The sequence below is a fragment of the Halichoeres trimaculatus genome, unplaced genomic scaffold (genome assembly GCF_033239565.1).
Source record: "Halichoeres trimaculatus isolate MK-OKI-2021-1 unplaced genomic scaffold, fHalTri1.1 fHalTri1_scaffold_29, whole genome shotgun sequence".
Classification (NCBI taxonomy): domain Eukaryota; kingdom Metazoa; phylum Chordata; class Actinopteri; order Labriformes; family Labridae; genus Halichoeres; species Halichoeres trimaculatus.
This window is the reverse complement of record NW_027437207.1, coordinates 366,356-376,737: the sequence shown is the minus strand read 5'-3', so window position 1 is coordinate 376,737 and position 10,382 is coordinate 366,356. Positions and strand designations below refer to the sequence as shown.

Genomic DNA, 10,382 nt, shown 5'->3' with positions numbered 1-10,382 from the left:
GAGATAAAGAAGCCTTTCCGAGGATGTCGTGCTGGTGCAAAGTTAAAGGCCAGGAGATGGAGATACAAGCCCTTTCTTCCTTCAGTCATCATTGGGAATGTCAACTCTCTGCCCAACAAAAAGGATGAACTAGAGATACTGGTGAAGACACAAAATGTATACCGTGAGTGCAGCCTCATGTGCTTTACTGAGGTTGAGTCAAAACATCTCTGATTCTTGTGTGGATATCCCTGGCTTCACGCTGATACGTCTGGACAGAGACACCAAAGCTAGTGGCAAGTCAAAAGGTGGAGGACTGGTTTTATACATCAATCAGAGATGGTGTAATCCTGATCATACTACAGTCAAGGTGAAGATGTGTTGTCCGGACATTGAACTGTTGGCAGTTGGGATGAGGCCATATTACCTTCCCAGAGAATTCAGTCATATAATAACAATCCTCGTGTACATTCCACCCAAAGCAACTGCTGAAGTTCCATGTGATGTTATCCAAGAAACTGTTGCCAGGCTACAGACTCAACATCCTGAGGCTCTCATAATAATATCTGGAGACTTTAACCATGTTAGCCTCTCCTCTTATCTCACTGGATTTAAACAGTTTGTTAATTGCCCAACCAGAGTGAACAGAACACTTGATCTTCTATATGCCAACGTCAAAGATGCATACAGTGCCACTGCATTACCACCACTGGGCAGGTCGGATCACAATCTGGTTTTACTTCAGTCTTGTTACAGACCCTGCTTATTGAGGCAGCATGCAACTACTGTAACAGTTAGAAAATGGACACCTGAGGCCAGTGAGGCTCTGAGAGACTGCTTTGAGTGCACAGACTGGAATGTATTGTTAGAAACAGATGAAAATAGTATAGATATTGATAAACAGGTTGACTGTTTTACTGAATACATCAACTTCTGTAAAGACAATATCATACCATCAAAGACTGTACTCCGTTTCCCCAATAACAAACCCTGGATCACAAGTGACATCAAGGATATCCTCAATCAGAAAAAGGAAGCCTTTAGAGATGGCGACAAAGAACGGCTCAATATAAAAAGAACATTGAGAGAAAACTACAAAATAATAACATGCGGGAGGTGTGGAGAGGAATCAACAACATCTCTGGCTATAACACAAAGACAAGGCAGCCAATTGTGGGTGATGTTGAACGTGCTAATGAATTCAACCAGTTCTTCAACAAGTTTGACACAGCGACCACTTCCTCTTCTACTGCTGCTCCTTCTACACATCTGTGTCTCTCCACCACTCCTGCTACATCCCCTCTTACACCTGTGCCTCTTCCACCGTCACCGTCTGTCACAGCTTTAGGAGTGAGGTTAGAGTTAGGAAGACTGTGCTTAGGGAAGGCTGCTGGTCCAGATGGTGTGTGTCCAAGACTGCTTAAGGACTGTGCTGCCCAATTGTGTGAACCCCTTCAGAGGAACTTCAACCTGAGTCTACAGTTGGGTCAGGTCCCGGCTCTGTGGAAAACATCTTGTATTGTGCCGGTACCAAAACTCAAATGCCCAGCTGAACTTAACGACTACAGACCAGTTGCCCTCACCTCACATGTTATGAAAACCTTTGAGAGGCTGCTTTTACGTCTGTTGAGACTTGAGGTCAAAGACACACTAGAACCTCTGCAGTTTGCATATAGAAATCATATTGGAGTGGATGATGCAGTTATATACATGCTCCACCGTGCCCTGTGCTATCTAGAAGAACCTGGCACCTATGTAAGAATTATGTTCTTTGATTTTTCAAGTGCATTTAACACCATCAAGCCCATGTTATTGAGAGATAAGCTCAAAGACATAGGAGTGAACCCATCCTTTGTCTCCTGGATCACAGACTATCTCACAGAGAGGCCACAGTTTGTCAGGTTGGGAAACTGCGTCTCTGGGACGGTCATGAGCAGCACGGGGGCTCCACAAGGAACTGTTCTGGCTCCATTCCTATTCACACTTTATACTGCAGACTTCAAATACAACTCTGAGTCCTGCCACATCCAAAAATACTCAGATGACACTGCTATTGTGGCGTGTATCCAAAATGGACAGGAATCTGAATACAGGGATCTGATAAAAGCTTTCTGTGACTGGAGTCATAGAAATTGTCTCCTACTGAACACCTCAAAAACAAAGGAAATGATTGTGGATTTCCGAAAGTCTGGGCTCTGCCATCAGCCAGTTAACATCCATGGGGTGGACGTGGAGGTGGTGTCAACCCACAAATATCTTGGTGTACATCTGGACAACAAGTTGGACTGGTCCCTTAATACAGATGCACTCTTTAAGAAGGGGCAGAGCTGTCTCTTTTTCTTAAGGAAGCTCAGATCAATTGATGTCTGTGGAAAGCTGCTGCAGATGTTTTATCAGTCCGTGGTAGCCAGTGCTTTGTTTTATGGTGCAGTATGCTGGGGAAATAGTTTAAAGCAGAAGGACAAGAGGCGACTGGAAAAACTGGTGAAGAGAGCTAGCTCCGTGGTTGGATCCAGTTTGGACTCACTGGAGGCTGTGGTGGAAAGGTATACACAGAAGAAAGTGGAGGCCATCATCCGTCACTCTGATCACCCACTTCACAACATCATAGTCCAGAGGATCAGCAGCAGTTCTGGACGTCTTACCTCTGTGCGCTGCAGGACCGAGAGGTACCGAAGATCATTCCTCCCTGCAGCCATCAGAGTGTACAATTCTTTGCTTGGAAGAGTGCCAAAACAACTTGAATTTCCCTCCGGGGATTAATAAAGTATGTCTTGTCTTGTCTTGTCTTGTCTTGTAATGTGACTGGAACCTCCAGCATCAACCCCTCGTACTTTGAACTGCTTGAATTTTCAACTGGAAATAGATCTACACAAAATTAAACCACCAGTAGAAACAAAACAATGTAGTGAGTCAGTGCAACTAAACTTAGCCTAGTCTGAGCTGTACAGCTGGCTGCACAGTTTTTGTCAACTCTCGGGCTCATCTTTTTGCAATCAAGATCCATCAAGACTTTTTGCAAAAACTCAAAGGTGGATTCCAATTTCTTTGGATACTTCAGATTAAGTGTGTACATGAGCCTGAAGATCATGGTAAAAGCTGCTGCAACTGAGGGCAAATTATTGACAACCTCTGTTCCTTCAATGATTATCTTGATGTCTTTGGCTGGGTGGAGTGGACTCTCCCATCCTGTGATCAAGATGGCCATGGTAGTCTGCTTCAGCTTTTCAGCCTAATTTTCTGGAATATCCTGCCAAAAAAAAAAAAAAACATTCAAAGATTCTAATGTGTTCCCATTTTATATATGGCTACAGTGGTCACTTTTATACCAAGATTTAACTTAAAATGAATGTGGTATCCACTGTAGTGGTATGCACTGTATTTACAGTGATCAGTCAAATGACCCAAGCACAATTTTCTCTTGTGCACCATAGAGCACATTGTGGTACGAGATGCAAGATTCACCTTCAGAAAAGTTGCAGCACTAACTAGAAAAGCACTCAGAGAGCACATACCTCTGCCAGCACCACAGTCCTCGACCATATTATGATTTTTACTATAAATATTACTCCTACCTTTATTTGATGTACATATTTAGATTCCTTGACCATAAAAACACTCCATTAGCAAACGGATTCATAATGATATCTATTTTATATCAGTAGTTATTCACAAAAATCACATTTTCGTCATAGTGGCCAGACGCTGATCCGGATCAACACCAAAATCGAATCAGTTCTTCCTTTTTTCCATGCTGAACATTTCCTGAAAACTTCATCAAGATCCATCCATAACTTCTTGAGTTATTTTGTTCACAGACTCACAGACAGACGGACAGACTCTCCCAAAAACATAACCTCCTTGGCGGAGGTAAAAATGTGTGCAACTTTTTGCCTTTCATCTCCAGGTATTTTAATTCATCAGTCATCATCCTGCTTTTTCTTCAGTCAAGTTCCCCCTTTTGTTCTTGTTTCATGTCTTGTTAAAGTGTTAAGTTTTATTTTGAAAGTTCACAAGTCTTTTCTTATTTCTGTAGATTTTGTTTCCTGCCTGGCACTGCCACACCTGATCCCTGATTGTGCTTCCCCAGCCGTCTCCTCACTCCCAATCACCTCATTGCCTTAACCCTTATGTCTTCCCTTGTCTTGTTGCCAGATTTTGTTCCTAGCAGGGTTCATACAGATTTTTCATGGTCAAATTCAAGTACTTTTCAAGGAGCTTCAAGGTCAATTTTCAAACTTTTCAAGTACTGTGAGCGGTTGTTAATTTCATAATGTTAAGAAATTGATGCGCACACAAAACAGCAATTTCATTGTGTTGAACAGCACATTTGTTCACAACTTCACAGAGAAGACTCGTATTTACAAAAAAAAACATTTTTTTCCTGATTCTTGTCTTTTTACTACTTCTCAAAGAACTGATTCTCATCACTTGCTGACGAAACTGGTATCATTATCTTTTAAACTAAGAGTATTAGGAGTATTATGAGGATTTATATTATATTTATTATATTACAACAATTTTTTTAATGCAGCTCCCTCCTTTGTGAAAACAACATCCCTCCACAGTAGATGGTCCACAAACAGGGCAGACTGGAAGAACAAATTAAACGCACCCTTCCCAACACCGTGTATGTTAATGAAGCAGCTGACAGCTCTCAGTGGATCAGTCTGAAGACAAACAGTGAAGTCATATCTCCTGTCCAGACCTTCAGAATTAATCTGAACACCTTGTAACAAACAACCACCCGTTAAAAACACCAGCGTTCAACACATGGAGCTTATCATTTAGCGCGAGCACATTAGCAGTAGCTCGCGCAAGCGTCAGCTGATGAGGAGGATGATTGACAGCGTTTTCTCATAATCTGACACAGACGTCATGTTGCAGCAGGACAAAAACACTGAAACAGGTGGTTTGACGCTGTCTCTCTGCAGTTCTGATCAAACATAACTAATGCTAAGTAAAATCTGTTACGCTAAGACTGCTGCATGCCAAAGTTGTGATCTCCTAATGAAGGAGAGCGTGAGGAGACGCGCTGATCCAGATGCATCTTGGGCAGATATCTACTTCATATAACCCTACAAAAACTCGCTGTCAGTTATACACAGATAGGGTATGACTATATATCCCACACTGACTTGCAGGAACGGAATATTCTGTGTGGAGCACCTGCAGTCCAAAACTGAAATCCGGCCAAGAAAGGGAATATTTTCTTTTGATTAAAAGATCGATCGATGTCAAATTTTGAAGATGAGGATCGTTTTTATTTTTGAGAATCGATTTTTTTTTAACCCAGCCCTACTTTTTTTGTATCCAGTTCTATGGTTTTTCTTATTCTCAAACAATGAGTAAGATAGCCACATCTCAGACGCTTATAATAAACCAAGCCGGTAGCGCGGCTTTAGCACAAACAAGCCATCTAACCGGCAGGTTATCACATGACCGTTGTTCATCTGTGCCGGGTCTCAATGAGAAACGCCGTTTCGTTCCTTCGTATGTACAGGGCGAGCCTCCCACTCCGCCGCGGCCGTATGCTCAGACCAGGCACGACCCGGTATTTGTAGACAAAACCTGTCACCGCCTGACCGCAGTTATTTTATAACCTGCCCCGACAAACACCCCCAGGCAACACTACCTTTATGTTAAATGGGACACTGCCTTCATCACTCATGCCTAGCATGAAGCATAAAAAGGTGGTTAGCTTCAACAGGTAGCAGGCTAATTGGCTATTTAACATGTAGGGCTTCCAGGGTACCTCTCGTGGCTGGCGAGTGCCGACTTGCCCATAGCTTCCACTGCAATCTCCTTTTTACATACACTGCAGTATGCTGCACGGGGATTTGCGCTACATTTAATCCAAAATTTGTATTTTTCTTTCTCCAGCCAACGGTCATGCCTCCCGGCTTGCTGTTTAAGGAACAATCCTCATGGGGGAGACGTCACAACGCACATATAAACAGACCAGTTATGTTACACCCGCGAGCCCATCAGATGGAACATTTTTTTTCCCCCACAATTTATTTTATTTCTCTATATTTGATCGATCTGTTGAGTTAGGAAGCTGAGTAGTGAGTTATATACGATTATAAATTCAAGCATTCTCAAGCACTTGAATAGAAAATCAAGTACTTTCAAACCTTGAAAACACAACATGAAAAAATAAGCATTTTCAAGGATTTCAAGGACCTGTACAAACCCTGTCCTAGATTTTGTTCCTTTGTTTCACTGTGCAGTGCTCCCTCTATAAACATAGTTTGCTAACAATGTGTTTTGTTGAGATCTTTCCTTATGCCTGGTGTTTTTTGATACATCTGCTTATGAGTTCTTTTTGTTCTTAGAGTTCAAGCCATGACAATAAAATATGATTTATTCAAATCACAAATATCACCTCTACAGTCATAGCCCATTCATGCTACGGTCCAAATCTTTCATTTTTGCATAATGAGCAAGTCTCATAAACTGAGTATGACTGTAACACTGAGGCTTGAGAGATCAAAGACCTTGCATATATTCATGTGTATATATGCACAAGAGCCATTTTTAATGAAACCTAAACATACTGTATAAAAAAACTTTTTGCACTCCAGGTTAAAACCTCTTCCCTATATGTGAGTGAGATGCCCTTACCTGATATTCTTTGATCAAATGCTCAACAGGTTCCCCCAGGTACATCATCAGAGATGTGAAGATAGGCTCTCTTCTTGTGTTGATGTCCAAAGTCTGATTCAAAAAATGGTATTCAGTACAATCACAAACAAAAAATAAATATTTAGCATTCCTCAGACAAGAAACCCCTTCATAGATACCTCATCCAAAAGCTGTAAGACACCAGACATCTTCTGTCTTACAGCTCCCCCCTTCCGCCTGATAACCTCCAATAGTTTGGAGTGCTGGTCCAACTGTGCCAGTAACTTAGTCCCCAAGGGAACTGTTTTTATTCTCATAAACTCAGCATTGATCTATAAAACAAAAACAGAAGTGCATCCAAGATGAAGCTTGAAAACATATATTTTTCACAGCTACAATCACAGCTGACCACCTGAAAATAAGGACATCACCAATGAAATTGATGCAAAGCAACAAATTTGTACATAAAGTAGACACCAGCATGTATATTATGGTCCTGGCTGTATTTTTAAGATGGTGTGACATTCAAACCTGAAAAGAAAAAAGTAATAAGTTGAATTATTTCACATAAAAATCACTAGTTGCTTTTTTTGAAAAGAAAAAAAAAAAGTCCCCAAGTTGCCAACACAGCTGCTCACTATATCACAGCGGAGTGGGAGATGAAGGGCCCTGTGCAGGCACAAATGTCTGTGTGAAAATAATGTGGACATTGACCAGTTTTTAATTAACTTTCCATGTTCAAGGGAATAAGATTGACCCTATCCTGAAATTGAATTTGTTTTAAAATTACCTTAATAGCCATATTGGACATTTTTAATTGAATGTTGTCTTTTTTGATGAGCTTTCTTTCTGTGATGATTGTTGAGGATGATATTTACTTAGGTGCGTTAGTAGAGCTTTCCAATAAACACAGGGGTAAGGATGGCCCCGCCAATAATGCAGATGGTAAAGTTTATAGTGTTTCAGAAGTTCAGATCTTCTTGACAATGAGTCGTCACAGTCTTTACATTTCCACATGCATGGATAACTGATGCAACATGAAATACAAGAGAAAAAAACAAGAGATATTTTTAATTTGTTGGGGTAACAACGCCATAAGTTTTATATTTACATTTTTTTATCTACCACGAAAACTAATTGAGATTAAAAATCTCTATTTCAAGAGGGTCCTGGAAAAGACAGCGGCACATTCAAAAGTTTTAAGCAAACACACAGTCATCACACATAAAACAAGACTTCAATACCTTAAGTTTATAGAATAGACCTGGAAACTGCCAAATCAATTTGTCAGATTTCATTTGAGCCAGTGCTATTATTGGGTCAAATTAAGTGTCCAATTAATTAAAAATGTTCTCATGATATTGTGAAGGAACTTACCACAAGTTATGAGGACAGGCCTCAGAGCAGCTAATTTCCTTGAAAAAGGAAACAATATTCTCTTGTTATTAATAAGCCAACACACTTAGTAGGTGCTAGATACAAATTGGGAACCATTAACATGTAATGTAAACTGGTTATACATATGTTTAGGCTTTATGTTGAGAATGGATATAATGTAAATACATAAAATGCAAAAATATAGTATATTTCAAGCGCACATCCTGCAGTCATTGTGTAAAATACAAACCTAGTGAGAATTAGCAAGACCCTGTAAAACTATCCATAGTAAGTTTTGGACAAACGATTATTTGGGCAGTGAATGATAAATTACATTTTTATAAGGTATTAACAACTAACTTACCACAATGGACAAGTCTGGAAGCTTTTCAGATGTTGCACTGCAAGATAAATTTTTTTTAAAAAAAAAAAGTAAGTTAACTTTAGCTGAAGCCATACAGACACCTTTGGAAAAGAGCTATTTCACACTTACATAAAATATCATTGATTATTTAGTTGTTGTTTTTTTCTTTTTTTTTTAGAAGACAGCTAGTACCCCGAAAATATGGGCAAGTTAATAAAGATAGAAAGCTCTGATAGTTTTGGCATTGTCATCAAAAAGGGACAATGCCTCCATCCTGACACTTACAAGCGCGCACATAATCTCTCTCCATAAACATACACACACATAACCCAGAAGCGGGTTAGTCTCTGTAGTTTTATTTGCACGCACCTACTGGCACTCCACGTGTTGTTCAACTCGTCCAAACTTGTACTTCACGGTTGACGAGCTCACGCTGTAGAGCAGGAATGTCCAACTTGTGCCATGGAGGGCCAAGAGGCTGCAGGTTTTCTTTCCAACCAAGAACTCCACCAGCTGATTCCATTGAGTACCTCACCTTCAAGCAGAGAGCAGGGGCTAATCAGTGGAATCAGCTGGTGGAGTTCTTGGTTGGAAAGAAAACCTGCAGCCTCTTGGCCCTCCATGGCACGAGTTGGACATCCCTGCTGTAGAGCATACACCGGTGTTTCGGATCAAAGAGTGCCCGTAATAAATAGTGACTTCCGGCCAAATGCGCTGCAGTCACAACAGCGTTGAAAATTATCTGGTGGCTGCCTCCTCCTTTAATGTTACATTTAAAAAGAAATGGGAATAAGTACATTTTCTCATTTTTCTCATTAATAAAGATAACTAAATATAGAGGCGAGGTCCATACCAAGCAGTGTGCCGGCGAAAAACCCGCGTTCGGCTACAGGTTACTCGTTAACACGGTCACTCTATAAACCGCTACACCCCTCATGGCTCCCGTTCACAGTACTAACACGTTACGCCGTCAAACATTTGAAACGACTCAAAAATGCATACTAAGTTAACCAGTAATTTAAACAGGGATTGAACGTGCACTGTCGAAAAATTATAGCTTATTTGTCGTGGGCTATAAGCTCGCAAGCTGAGTTCAACAAGACAGCCTGGTGATACCATGGCAGACGACCCAAAGGGCGGTTTAATAGATGAACGGGGCGATAAAACCATGGTTGATGTCACAGTCTAAAAACGCATTTTTGTCTTTTATTACCTGAAACAAAGTTTCCCTCCACCCAGGAGTTGCAGAGGCTGAAGATGGACTCGGCCGTTCCCGTCAGATCCTCAGGTTTCGTTTTCCGGAACACGCATGCGCGAAACGATCAACACCTGATCCGTTCAGGTTGATTGAATGAGTCATTTCATTTTGATGTCAAATTGCAAACTCATATTGAAACGAAATAAAAAATATTGATTCAGTCAGAAGTACAAACCTGAAAATATAGTTTAAATCTGAAAACGATTTTTTGAGTCCATATAATGTGAATTTATACATTAAATGAACAACAGCAAAGTTTTACTTTTTTCAGTGCTTTGAGACACTGAATTTGGGGGTTTCATTATCTGTGAGCCATAATAATCAACTTTTTTAAAAAAAATAGATGCTTCAAGAATTTCACTCTGTGTGCCGTAGATAGATTTACAATATAGAAATGAGTGACCAAAAAATCAAACTTTTTCATGATATTCTCTTTTTTCGAGATATACCTGGAGCAATGCTACTCAGAACTACAACACAGAGTACAAGGTGCTCCTGGAAATTGTACTTACTTAGTACCAGTGCCAAGTTCAGTGTATCTGTGGGATTCTGGAGGAGTCCCACTGTCCACAGTTGTTGTTCTGTTCTTAGGGAGTGATTATCCCAATCCACCCTGGAGACATCAAGGTCCCTTTGCAGAAGCGGAAAGGAAACATGCTGGACACAGAAGAGGTGGATGCTATTGGAGGGATCTAGAAGACCTTCATCTTCAAGGCTGTGAAGAGTCTCATAGTGCACATTTGTTACAGCCATCCTTGCATCTCGCCATAGACGTTT

General features: G+C 40.7%; 1 long non-coding RNA gene across 2 annotated transcripts; it reads right to left on the bottom strand.

Moving 5' to 3' along the window:
- Positions 1-2,349: 2,349 nt before the first annotated feature.
- Positions 2,350-9,650, bottom strand: LOC141786453 (uncharacterized). 2 transcript variants are annotated; one of them, XR_012597767.1, is made up of 6 exons: positions 9,561-9,650; positions 8,348-8,384; positions 7,984-8,021; positions 6,786-6,938; positions 6,607-6,699; positions 2,350-3,229 (listed from the first exon to the last, which is right to left on the bottom strand). It is a non-coding gene; the product is annotated as an uncharacterized LOC141786453 (long non-coding RNA). The 2 variants fall into 2 exon arrangements; XR_012597768.1 differs by lacking the exon at positions 9,561-9,650 and adding an exon at positions 8,717-8,839.
- Between the last annotated feature and the right edge of the window lie 732 nt (positions 9,651-10,382).